The sequence below is a fragment of the Aythya ferina genome, assembly GCF_964211825.1.
Source record: "Aythya ferina genome assembly, chromosome: 5".
In the NCBI taxonomy this organism is placed as follows: Eukaryota; Metazoa; Chordata; class Aves; order Anseriformes; family Anatidae; genus Aythya; species Aythya ferina.
Window position 1 is genome coordinate 35,855,701 of NC_140301.1, and position 13,278 is coordinate 35,868,978.

The 13,278-nt window shown below is 33.0% G+C and overlaps 1 long non-coding RNA gene across 1 annotated transcript in view; it reads left to right on the top strand.

Moving 5' to 3' along the window:
• Positions 1–247: 247 nt before the first annotated feature.
• Positions 248–13,278, top strand: part of LOC311437827 — a 28,836-nt gene continuing 15,805 nt past the window's right edge. Inside the window, exons 1-2 of the long non-coding RNA XR_014693744.1 lie at positions 248–371; positions 7,290–7,418. This is a non-coding gene — a long non-coding RNA (uncharacterized lncRNA). The remainder of the gene's footprint in view (positions 372–7,289; positions 7,419–13,278) is intronic.

Below are 13,278 nucleotides of genomic sequence, written 5' to 3' on the forward strand. Positions count from 1 at the left end.
CAGATGTGTTAGAGACAACAAACATGAACTTTTCTGAATAGACTGTTCTGTTTCACATGGAAATGCAAGGCTTTCTCTCCTTAACCAGTAGCAAAAATCCCCATCACCTCAGTGGTGTTATACCAGGTCTGTCAAAAAACACAATCCTCCCGCATTCTGTGACTGTTCAGAGAATATTTCACAGGCCCTAAACCATCCTTAGCATTTCTACAAGAAACAGCTATGCTAACAAGTCTCCTCCATTATCCAAACAGTAGGAGGCCCCTGCAAACTCTCTCATCAACAGCCCCACAGTACAGCCATGCTGCCCAAGCCGAGGCAGGGTGGGAGCTTTAGAAAGAGAAGCTGAGGCATGGATTACTCAAAGACAGGTAATGAAGAAAAATGAAAAGTGGGAGGGAGGATTCTTTATTAATATTATTGTCATTATAGCCTTACTGACATCGTAACCACAACATTTAGAGAGAAGGAATTCAATATATATATATTTATATTTATATATATATGACTTCTATATATGATTTTACTGACTTAGATTAGAAAGGAAGTGTTCTACCACAGTTTAAATATAGTTCAGCCTTTGTAAACCTACAGCAACCCGCAGGAATTTGCTCCAAGAATTACTGTGATCACTGTGGGCACAAACACCAGGCCAGAAAACTTGCTTACTTGTAAGTAAAAACAAAGTACACCAAGCAAAACACAGTATAACCTTGCACATTATACAAAAGTGCAAAAGTTTATTGCTACATTAAATTACATTCAGAAAACAGAGCAAATACCTTTATTGGTAGATATTAGAGATGAATATTAGCATACAAACAAGCCTTCTAAATGCACAAATAAATAAATAAATAAATAAATCGTTAAAGCTAGCAGATTTTCCCTTTTCCTGAAAACTACAGGCATGCACAGGCACCTCCTCAAGGAGGACCCCCTGCCACCACACAGCCCCACAGCAACAGACCCCAGTCAGCCTCAGCACAAAAGCACGTAGCTGGGCCTGCCATGCTCTGCAGCTCTGCACTGTCCCCTGCCCCTTACATCATCCTCTGTCAGCTACAACACTCACCTCACCTCCTCTCCTAGAGCCAGCATCCTCACCTCCTCTGCTCTTTTCCAGAACTAAAACTGGGTGCCTGCTGCTAATTTCTCTTGCAGAGGGGGGGCCACCTGTGCTGTTAGGCCCTTACAGGCCCACCCACCTTCCTAACAAGCATGATGGCCAAATACCAACTAAAAACTTCAGAGGGGTGTCTGGGAAACAGTATAGATAGTCATTTGTCCTTATTTGGTGGCCTTTGTTAGCTATGTACTCTTGCCTTAATTTAGGGAGTTAGTTACTCATAGATCTTTAAACACTGTAGTTCAATGGTATAGTATTTTGGTTTCTAATGTTGTTGTTTTTTTGTTTTTTTTTTTAATTTTTTTTAAGTTGGTCAAAAAGTATTTCCAAATAAGAAAGGGTGTAAAAAATTAAGTCATTAAAGAAGGAGAAGCTTCCCCAGAAGGTATTATAATGATAAATAATTGCTGTGGAATACTTCAGGCTGAATGATTGTTTGTTTGTGTAATAATAGCCTAAAAAATGGATAATCTATTCTATCCACACTTGTATGGGAGCTTGGATGCTTATTATTATTATATAAATGTATAAATGTAGGGGAGAAAACAGATTGTTTTTCATTTGAGAAAAAAAAAATCCCTGAGAGAAATGATTTATTTATATATATATATGTGTGTGTGTGTGTGTGTATAAATATATATCAAAATTTATTAAAAATTAGTTCAGGGAGAAATCCTTCTAGAGATAATAACTGAATAAATCCTTCTGGAGATAATTAACTGAATAAAGGGCTTTTTCTTCTTTGGCTCCTGACCAAGATAATAGATCCTGATATATTATTAATATTATGGTTGTTGTTCTTGTTGAAGGAAATAGAGGTTCAAAGTGAAAAACAAGTATCTTTTCATAATGTAGGTAAGAGTCCCTGTTTAAAATATTTCCTAGGTGAAAAGGAAAAATAAGGTAGACAATGGCTAGAGGAAATGAAATTTTGGTATGCTCACGTGCAGAGAGAGAAGCGATGCACAAAGAAATCAAAGTCTTCTCTTGAAGTCACAAAGGAAGTTTATATTTAGGAACAAAACCAGAAATCACCTGAGTTACAGTGGCAAGTCTTTATCTTTTTCCAATAAACAACATGTAGGAGAAAGTGTAAAACTAACTTTGTCATGGAGTCACTCAAATTCTACTTTCCTATAACTTTCCCTAGCTGCTGTAACAAGGTAAAATTTTCAGAAACTTCATATTTGAAATGATATTTTTTTCTAATGCATCTTCATTGTATTAATTTTGCTTAGCTACATTACGACTAAAAAGTCATATCAGCATTTCTAGAGAATACATACACCACTTCAAAATTAGAGGTATGCTTCTTAGCATACCTTATTAGAGGTAAGAGCTAACCTCATGCTGTACTTCCAAAGTTAGGACTTTTTTTTCCTTTCCAGTTTTCGGTATTTTTAAGGTTTTTTACTTCAAAAATATTCAACAAAAATTTGCAAGAGTAGCCCAGTTTGTAGACAGCTGTGCACATGTTTCAGGTCCTTTTGAATTTATCATAATTATAATTTTACTTTCTGACAGACAGATTAGTAATACACATTTTGACTACTTAAACAAAAGTTTCAGAAGTATTTTTTCCAGTATATTGAATTTCATAGCTGAAAGTGTATCATCAATGTGCACCAGCAGAAGCTCTATAGAGATAAGCACCCCAAGTTTGCACTTATTCCTAACTTGCTCAAAATTTTGTGTAAAAATCAGCCTGAATCTTTCAAATTAAAGACAGTTTCCCAACACCTCTACATTTTTATTATTTAGAAATAGAATAAGAGACCTATTCTAATTTCCGTCACTGTTCCAGACAAAGACACAAGCAAAGTGAGAAAAACAATAGTAGAACAGACAAAAAAGTGTATTGAAGTTTTTGTGAACAACAGAAGAGTCATCTTCATTTTCAGTGTATTTGAAGGATTAAGCTCATCTTTATTAATTGCAGATTACTGAAACATCCTTCCAGTTTTTTTGATGTGCAAAATAATTATTGGTACTATTCGTACTGCAATACAAAGTACTTTTTGTAAGTGGCTACATGCAATATATGAGGGTTTTTTGGAACTGTAAGTTATCAATAAATAAATAAATGTGATCAAATTAGACATCTGCGTTATTCACGTTTAATCATTCTTTACATAAATTTGAGCAATACTAAATATTGCAAATAACATAAATGTTATAAAAAACGTTATTGCTAGTCGCTGGGAGATATATCTCTCATTTCATAAACCATATTATTTTTGTGAGCTCTTATTTTAATCAAGGTATGTAGTGACATGATTTGTTTCACCCTTCACCAGCTAAGAGGGCAAAGCTGATAGGTTGGTGACAAGATCATTAGTTTATTTATTCTTCAGCCATGATAAACTGTAACTGTGGAAATTAGATTAATCTGATCATTCAGTTTTCTTTAGCCAACACTTATAATTCCAAAATGATTTGGTATTTACCTACTTGGACTGTAATTGTCATTCAGAGTGAAAAAGGTTATTTACTGAGTGAGGCAAATGGATTCTGCAGCATACAGCAATCAAAAATGACAAAAATAAGTAATAGTCCTTTGTCTTTGCAAGAGGTTTTTCACTGGATGTTTGTTGGTTTTTTTTGTTGTTTGTTTGTTTGTTTTAATCAACATTACTTCTTCATAATTATAAATTCTTTCATTAATTGCTGAAAACACGGATAGCTTAAAATTAGACAAAACTGTATGATACCATTCTGTGGTACTGCAGCTAGTGTGGAGCAAAGAAAGACATTAAATGAAGATTATTTATTGTTCTCAGCACCACAAATTTTAAGCTGCTAAGTACAGGTACAAAACAACTCTTAGAGTTCTTCTTGGACTGACTGGGTGAATATGTTGGCTGGTCCAGTTACAGGATGAAGGAGAAGACTGTAGAAAATCCAGATGGAGACAGATGGTTAATACAAGATGAATCAGGATTCTTAGGATCACTCATTTTTTCCCTAATTAACAAAATTTGGCTACCATTTTGCATATCCATCTGCCTGCACTACAACAGATAAATCGTCAATCGTAATAAATTATAGAGATTTTTTTTTTTTTTTTTTTTTAGTTGGAAGCTAGGGCATCCTGGGAGTTTGGCTGTTTGGGATCAGGGCCAAGTTAGGTAATAGTGTAAGTGTCCAGCCTTGGAGAGTCCTGTTTGGGAAAGCTCAGCTAGGAGATTATAGTAGAGTGACCACAGCCAACAGATATAGGAAATTCCCTTTGTCTGTGTATGGAACATGGTTGGGTTTACGTACTTGCCATACAAATAAGCATGTCATATCAATAGTTTATCAAGTGTCTGTATCATCCTTTGTCTTTTTCTTATCCTGTGCCAAATTATCTAGTTTGGTGCTGCAAAGCAGTGTGGCATAAATGTGAATTTAAGGGCACAGAAGTTTTCATGGACATAAGTAACACCTTTCACATGCTTGAAATAATACATATGCAAGAGCATCTTATTAAAAGGTAGCATTAAAAAATAAATTACCACATTCAACGGTAAACCCAGGAATGTTAAATTTCAAATCTCTAAGAAGAAAATTGAGCCTTTCCTAATTTCCAAGCCCATCATGCAAGCTCAGCAACCTTTGAGGAAATTCAACAACCTTTATAAATACTTTGTGTTCTATCAGTCTGAGATTCTTGTTTTTGCTGGAACAAATATTCCAAGCACATGGTAAATTGACTAAACAGTTTTTGTTTGTTTGTTTGTTTGTTTGTTTTTCCTCCAGAAAGATAAATGTAGCAATAACGAGGACTTTGTCCTCTCTTCTATATATTTAAGATATTAAAAATATTTAGAAGAAAAAAAAAAAGTTTTGCCTTATATAATACATATATCGATGTATTCCAAACTATGCATATATTTGCATGTATGTATACATGTATTTGCATGTGTGTAACTTATGGATGGTATTGTAGAGTTCTATAACTGCTGTAAGTAGCAGTCTGAAAATAGAAAAATAAAGTAGAAAAATAGAAAAATATAGAAAAATAAAATAGAAAAATAAAATACAAAAATAGAAAAAAACTTTTCCTAACCAAGTATCATCAAACTATCACAAAACATGAAGATAAATCCTAACATTGTAGGCCTGATTCAGGGTTCTGCTACACCAAGCCGATAGTCTGATGGAAATAGGATAGATAATTTCCAGTTTTGCATGGGCTTTCTTTCTCTTCTGGGATATAAGCTCCTATTCTCTTGTAGGGCTTTTGCTCCTATTCTCCTTTTGCTCCTATTCTCTCGTAGGGCTGAAAGCGATCTCTTTATGCGGAAGCAGGCAACTCAGATGAATTTAATCAATTGAATTGGTTTATAGCAAGATAGTAACACCTTTTCTAGAGGGTCTTTCCAAGGACAAACAAAGCAATTCACATTTGGCTTAGCGACATTCACTTATAGAGCAGGAAAGAATAATTACTCTATTGCAGGAATGAGAGGTGACCTTTAATAGGTTAAGTTATTTTGTAGGTCAGATAAGATCATAGTAGTTCTCTCCGGCCTTAAATTCTATGAATCTGTGCTTTAAGATGTAGAGGACTCTAGATTTTTTATATACAGCCTAAAAGTATAGCGCTGTCTGGAAAATTAGAAACTTTTTTTTTTTCTTCCTAGTAAATATGTGGTAGGAGGCATACACTGATTTTACTCACCTTTTTAAAATCTCCAATTTAATTTCATACACAGTGTCAACAATTTCTTTATCCCCTCAGGCTTCTTCATGATTTTAAAAGGCTTCTTTGACTGAATTGTTTTTCAGTAGATTTAAAAGTCATATTTAGTGAATACAAGCGTGTACTATTCATTGATCTTTGCGGCACGTATTGTATGGCAGAAAATAACAAATACAAGGCATGAAACAGTATTTCACTGGTTCATATCAGATTAATATGATAATACAGAAATGATTAATTGCTCACTTTGATAACCTACAATATTGGGTGAAAGGAATGATTTTATTTTTCCTGATAATACTTTAAGAGCTAATCATATGTGGTGAAGGGTGTTGTATTTTTTCACTTCTGTGAAAATACTTAGTGCTTCCCAACTTCTGTGAACAGTAGAGGAAAAAGCAGAGACAATGGTCAGACTAAGCTTATTTTTATGGATTAATTTTCCAACTCAGACTGTCTGCTGCCTTCCAAAAGAGTGTAATTTTCTAGAAATATTTCCACAAAGGAAGAAAAAAAAAAAAAGTATCAACTGCAAAAATCGTGTCACCTGGTGGCCAGGACATACTTTTTTTTTTTTTTTTTCAATATATATAATCAAAACAAAAAATTCCATTCCTGGAAAGTATCATTTCATTCCAGTCAAAGTAGTAACAACATTTTTTCAAATATTTTCCTCTATGGATTTACCTCATCAGATAGTGCTGTTTTATTGCCCACTCCCAAATAAGCATTTGGGACAATCCAGACTGCATTTGGTTTTGGAACTTGGAATCTCTGTAGTACTAAAAGCATGAAGCAATGTTCTTCCATAAATATTGATCAAAGGTGATGACCAATAACCAAAGATTTTGTTTTTTGTTTTTGTTTTTTGTATGTTTCTGAGATGAACATGGATGCCATTTTGCTACATCATTTTGTATGTTTGAATAGAATCTTATTTTGGAAGCCACTTCACTGAAATTAACAACAAAACTAAATACAGCAGACAAATGAAAATGCTGTACAACTCCGGCTTATGAGAAATTAAAGAAGAAAGTGGAGTGCAATTAAAGCTGCAAAACATATTTAGCATGATTTCAGTGACCTGAAATACAATTCCTGGAAGAAGGTCACATGATTTTAATTTGCATAACAAATTTGTTGTGTTTGTCAACACTTACTGCAGCATGAGTTTACCAGTTAGTTCAAGTATAAAGTTGATACTTATGAGAACAAATTTCCTTGTACTTTTTATCGTTTCATCAGAACAGAAAATACATTTTCTGAAAAAAAAAATAATCTTAAGAAGATCTTAATAAATATGATCCATTTGTAAATGAAGAGTTATATTCAAATGTAATACACTCAAGAATATACTGCACCTATTATTAGCACTTGCTAATGTCATGAGTCTTGCTATTGAAATAACCTTTCAGTCATGAATTATTGATCACAGCACAAAATTTCCATTTTAGAAGTCTTTGTCTTGGTTTTCAGAGTTTGTAGGAAGAAAATGCTAGGAGATGGAAGAGTATTTTGTGCGGATAACTTCGCCTGGAATATTTCTTAACAGAGTTCGAATTGTGGATGAAACAGTACACACAGTCTTTCTTGCTTAGCTGTGTGGTAAGTGTTAATAAATTTTGTAAAATTAAAAGAAATACAAATTAAATCTGAACAGGATGTATTGCATAAAATATGTACTGCACTGTTCTGAGACAGAGTTCAAGCAAAGTTCAGTGGCTTACTGCTTCAGTGAAGAAAAACACGGGCATGGAATCAAGCTTGCGTTAGCTGAAACCTATCAGAGATATCTTCTGGTTTCTAAACTATTGTGATTTAATATGTGTACCTTACTAAAACCATGGACAGTGGGTATGAGTTCTACATCTTGCTGAGTGTATTCAACTCCTCTGCAGTAATTTACTTCAGTAATTCACTTACAGATAATTCTGAGAAGAAAACTTTACAAGACAGAATCAGAATGTCTCCAAGAAAGATGACAAAAGAATATTTTGTGAATAATAATAAATAGTAGCTTTAGGTTCATATAATTAAAATCTACATTGCATTCTAATATCAACTGACTGTGTCTATATACTAAATATATTTTAGGAAATGTTCAGAGAAAACTTGCAGTACTTCAGAGTAACCTATCTCAAAGGGTTGTTTGGGTTATTTTTTGCTTTTTTTTTTTTTTTATCCATTTATTTGGAGATTGTCATCTTCATCATACAACCACAGAGAATAAGTAGTATTTAACAACTAAGTTTTCTAAACTTGCTTTACTGCTCTTTGGAGAATTTATCTTCAATGTCTCTAGTTTCTAGCAATGCAAAAACCTGTTCTTGGCCTCAGAAAGGTCTAAGAACCACCTTCAAGTCTTTGATTAAGAGATATGGTTGCAACTGTTTCAGTGATGGGATATATTTGGTACTTACAGTTCTAATTAATTACTCTCTCCCATTGTGTCCTAGAAAACAAAATATACATTCAGCACATGTTGAAAGTACTACAAAGCTTTTTCTAATTTACACTTCTGTAACATGCTCTGCTTTATTTCATCACCAGTTATGACTGATGCATCCAAATTCCCTGCCGTAGCTTCAGGGAGAGGAATCAAAACCTTATCTGGATGGTGTCAAATTGCCCTTCACTAAAGCAGGCTTCTGTGCTAATTAAAGAACATTCTTCTCATCCTGGGCTGCCAGAAGGATTTTGTTTAGAGAAAAAAAAAAAAAAAACAAAACTTATTTATTGTAGTCTCTTCACCCTTCCTTCTGGCTGCCAATTCCTCTTCTCAGACATGCTCAACAGTCCCTGGTTCACTTTCTTTTCATTCTTTCGTAAATATGAATATACCGATGATGATGGTTTTAAGTGAAGCCTATGAGATAAAGATTAGTCACAGTTTCTATCTCTACATAATGTGCTAGAAAGCATACTCACAAGAAAAAGTCAGGCAGATAAAAATTAGTAAATGAAAGAAACTGAATGGAGTCCATTGGTGAAAAATAAAAATAATAATGATAATAAAAAAAAATCAGTAAGTAACAGAGAACAACATTTGACAGAGGAGAGGAACTTCAGGGAACCTGAAAAGAAAAAAAATAGGGGGTTGATACAAGAAGGTAATGGGGAGAACTCTAGTGAACTTTTCTCGTGATTCCTGGCAAAACCTCAAATGACAAGTATATTCCAGATAGTATAAAAAACTTCAAAGCCCAATGTAGACAGTTATATGGACATGCAATATAACTCAATACATTTTTTAAACCTGTCTATTGTATGCATGTTTATGTGAATATATGCATGTATTTAACACTTGAAACCTACTGTTACTCTTTTTAATACAGTTTTTCTTTGAAAGTGACACTTCGACTTTGTAGTCATTTGTATGTGTAATGTTACGGTATATGTGTTCTGATGACATAAGTTCAGATTGGATTCTGTCTAAAACAATTAAATTCAGAAAGGAACTTTGACCAAAAAAAAAAAAAAAAGAGAGAGAGAGAGAGAGAAAAGTGTTAACGTGTTAACTTTTTTACGTGAAATAATTTCAATTATATAATTTTTTTAGTTTTTGTTTTTGTCTCAGGATCATCTAAATTCTCATAAAGAACAGAAAAAAAAAAAAAAGTAAAAATAGATCAAATTACATCAAAAGATTTTGTATTTTCTATTTCTTTTAATGAACATAATGAAGATCAAGATGTGCTGTGGGCAGAGGAATAAATTAAGTCTTCTTTACTAAGAATTTTTGTTTTGTTTTGTTTTTTAACATAATTCTCTATTGCAATAACTTAAACAGTCTACTTGACGGTTTCAATGCCTTCACTCATTCTAACTTCTGATTCTCTCCATTTGAAATCCTTCCATTTCCACAAGGCCATTAATTCTCCCAACAGCATCCTGACTTACCTTGTGCATCATCAAATCATCATCTGGGAAAGAAGCAGATCATTCTGGTATTGCTTTTGATGGTACAGTATTCTAAGCAGATCTTCTGAACTCAGACTACTTTTTCTCTCAAATAAAATGTTCATCTTCTTTACCCATCTAACTGATTCCAATTATACTGAAAAGTAACATAATATCCATAGGACTGGAACCATTCCTGTGCATGTTCGATAAGGACTGAATTAAAGTTTCAAAAATTGTTAGAGTGGTAGTATTAGATGGAAGAACAGGCTTGGGAATGAGCAGAAAACATTTCTTTAAGAAATCAACTTCAGATGATCTCTTTGCCACAAATAGAATATTTCACTACAAAATACATATATTTTTAATGAAAAAATGGTTTCCCCAAAACTGATTGTATTCCTGAGAGAAGAAAACAAAACTACATCAAAACTGCATTTGGAACAAAAATGTTTGTTTCAAGAGGAGATAGATGCTCGAACATTGCTTGGTACGAAACTTGTCAATGTAAGAAAAAATATATAAAGTATAAATGAATATATATATATTATAGATATATTATGAATATATCTATGGGAAAATAAAATAAAATAAAATAAAATAAAATAAAATAAAATAAAATAAAATAAAATAAAATAAAATAAAATAAAATAACACAGGAAATGATGTTTCCAAAAGCACTTACATGGCTCTCATTTTTATTCACATTCTCTTTCCTCTTTATCCTCTTCAGAGAGAATTACTGAATATATCAGTACATATATAGTGGGGGCCTTCAATTTAAACTGGCTTGTTCTCCATTTTCTTTTGCAGGCTGGGTCAATATATTTATTCTTGAGAACTGTGTTCTACTGTTGAGGACAAGTTATTCTTTTTGTGGTAAGACCATCTGGTCATCCATCATTATGTCAACCCTTGGCTTTACTCAGCTGGTGACTATTTTCTTGCCTTGTTCAGGAGAGTGAGTTGACCCATTCTTAATATGGTTTCAAGGGAATCCATCAGCTGTTTTCTCTGTTGTATTATTAATGGGATTTATAAGAGCTTTTAGTTTTGTTTTGATTTTTTTTTTTAATTTATTTTTATTTTTTTTTACTGAAGAGCTGAGTCTTCATCTACTGAATAGTTAGACATTGATTAGTTTTGCTGGATACACGTTCTGTCTACTTTTGTGTGCTTTGCCATATCTTTTATTATCTATTCATAATCTTTATTGTCACATTGACTTAACAAAACGGGCTCATAATGAAAGCTTGTGCTTATTGAGAAAGGTTTTTGATTATTTTCATCTACTGAGATCAGTGAGTTTTACACGACTTCAAATAGAATAGAACATCTCTGTGTGATATTTACTATTTTTACTTGCTTTTAGTTAAAGAGATTTACAGAAGTAATAAGCTTGTTACAGAATTCTCTCATTTCATGGTACTGCTATGAGGAAATGTTATAAAAATGTTTTCAGGAAATTCTACCTTTTCAAGATTATCATTGGAATAAAAATAGCTTCTATCTGAATGCACTCCAGGCTGATTCAGTATTTAATACATCTAGGTTGTCAGCTTTCTGTATCTTTCTGTCTACTCCTGGTTCATGGGAATAAAAGAGATTGAGGCCTTGTAATTATACCTGACCAAAAAGCCAATATTTTCTGTCTGGAGGGATGAAAATTCCCTTTTGTTTTGATTCATATGGTATTTCCTACCTTGGAGTTTGGCTTCAAGCTTTGAACCTTAAACAAACAAAAGCAGTAAGTGAAATTCCATGCAAATCGCCAAGTTTGCCTCTGTGAAAATAAAGAATATTAAGCTTGCAGTTTTCATTTGGAGAAGTTATATTATTATTGTGGCATAAACTGGTCATATTAACTACACTGTTGATGCTGAAATGGAAATTTCTACCTAACTTGATCTCAAGCAAGGAAAGTAGATACAAGGGCTGGAAATTAAATTTAGACAAAATCTTGTGTCTGAATTTCACTAGGGCTTTATATAATGCCTCAAAACACATGACTAAGTTTAAATACCCCAAACTTAGAAGGCATGTAATTTCATCCCAGTCCAACCTTCTGCAATTTTGACATATTTTAAAACCAGATTAGTAGGTATTAATGAAAATGGATACTGAAACTTAGTATATATTGCATGTTTTGGCATTTCATCTCAAAACACTTTCACAAAGATTTATTGGAAGTAATATTTAAATTTTGTACTGAAAAAGATGGAAGGATAGAAAAGAAAGTTATCTGTCACTGATTATAGAGGAAAACATGCAATTATGCAATTATGTTGCTTGTGTATGATTCTCAGTCCATACCAAACTTATTTTTATTACGAAAATACACACCTCTACTAGTTATCACTTATTGCTGTCATTTTACAGTTGAATCTTTGGTTGTATGTGTGTACTGATAAAATTGACAATTATTCCATCCAAAGGCTTCTGCAAAGACAATTATCTTTGCTTCCTGTTTTAACTGTGTCACACCTTGTATCTTGGCTGCTATTTTGCTATCACACCAACACAGCCTATTTTTCTTTGCTTTTCAAAACCCTTAATAATAAACTCTCAGCCTGTGTAACATCTCCTACTCAGTATTAGGTCATTTGCTTCTGTGAGATTCCAGCATCATTTTCCAGTAATGATTTTCAACATATATATTTGGACTTTTACTCATGATGTTCCTTTATAGATGACAGGATCTTTTAAAAAGTCATCAAGCCACCTCATTGTGTATCTCATGGCTTTAATGATATGGGTATCTGGATAGAAAAGGGGCTAATTCATCTAGTTGGTTTGTGAATCTTCCATTTGGTTGGCCTTGTCTGTTGTTACAAGACTTTAAAATCATAATGTCTCAAAAATGTCAATACACTTTGTTGAGGAAATGTCAAAATGAACTGCTGCAACATTTCTGTAAGACATAAAAATTATGATTCTACAAAAAGTAATTTCAAATTCAATCCAAATTTATCACTAGCCTTGCTGAACCTTCAGATCTGACAGGGGTAGGTTGTTCTCTTCCATTACTCTCAGGTCTTTAACAACTTTTGTAATATTTCTTTCAGAAATCAGTATGAAACCTCTAGTTATGTGAAAAATGTTATTATTTACTTACTGTTATTTTCTTACTGTTAATTAATGAAGTTGGGTTTTTTTAGTTCTGGATATGTGGACATAAAGACGTCTGTTAAATGCCTCAAGAATTCACAATCTGTGGAATGTATGAGTCTTGTTGAGAGGTATTCATCAATAAAGAGATTACGTTGTTTTGTTTTCTGAAATAATTTTGTAAGTGCATGGATGAGGTTTTCAAAAAACATCTGTGTTTCTAGTTTTATTGTCTTTCATTAGAATCAGACTAGTATGTATGTACATGAATAGGTATATCTTTATGAACTATGAATATGCCTTATGGAACTATACATAATACATAACAACAAACACAATGAATTTCATAGAGCCCTTACTATTAAAAATTTGTCTTTGAATGATGTTAAAATTCTGGTGATGTTTCATTCCCATTGGATTCAGTCACCACTTTGATGGGTATTCTTCATTATGATAT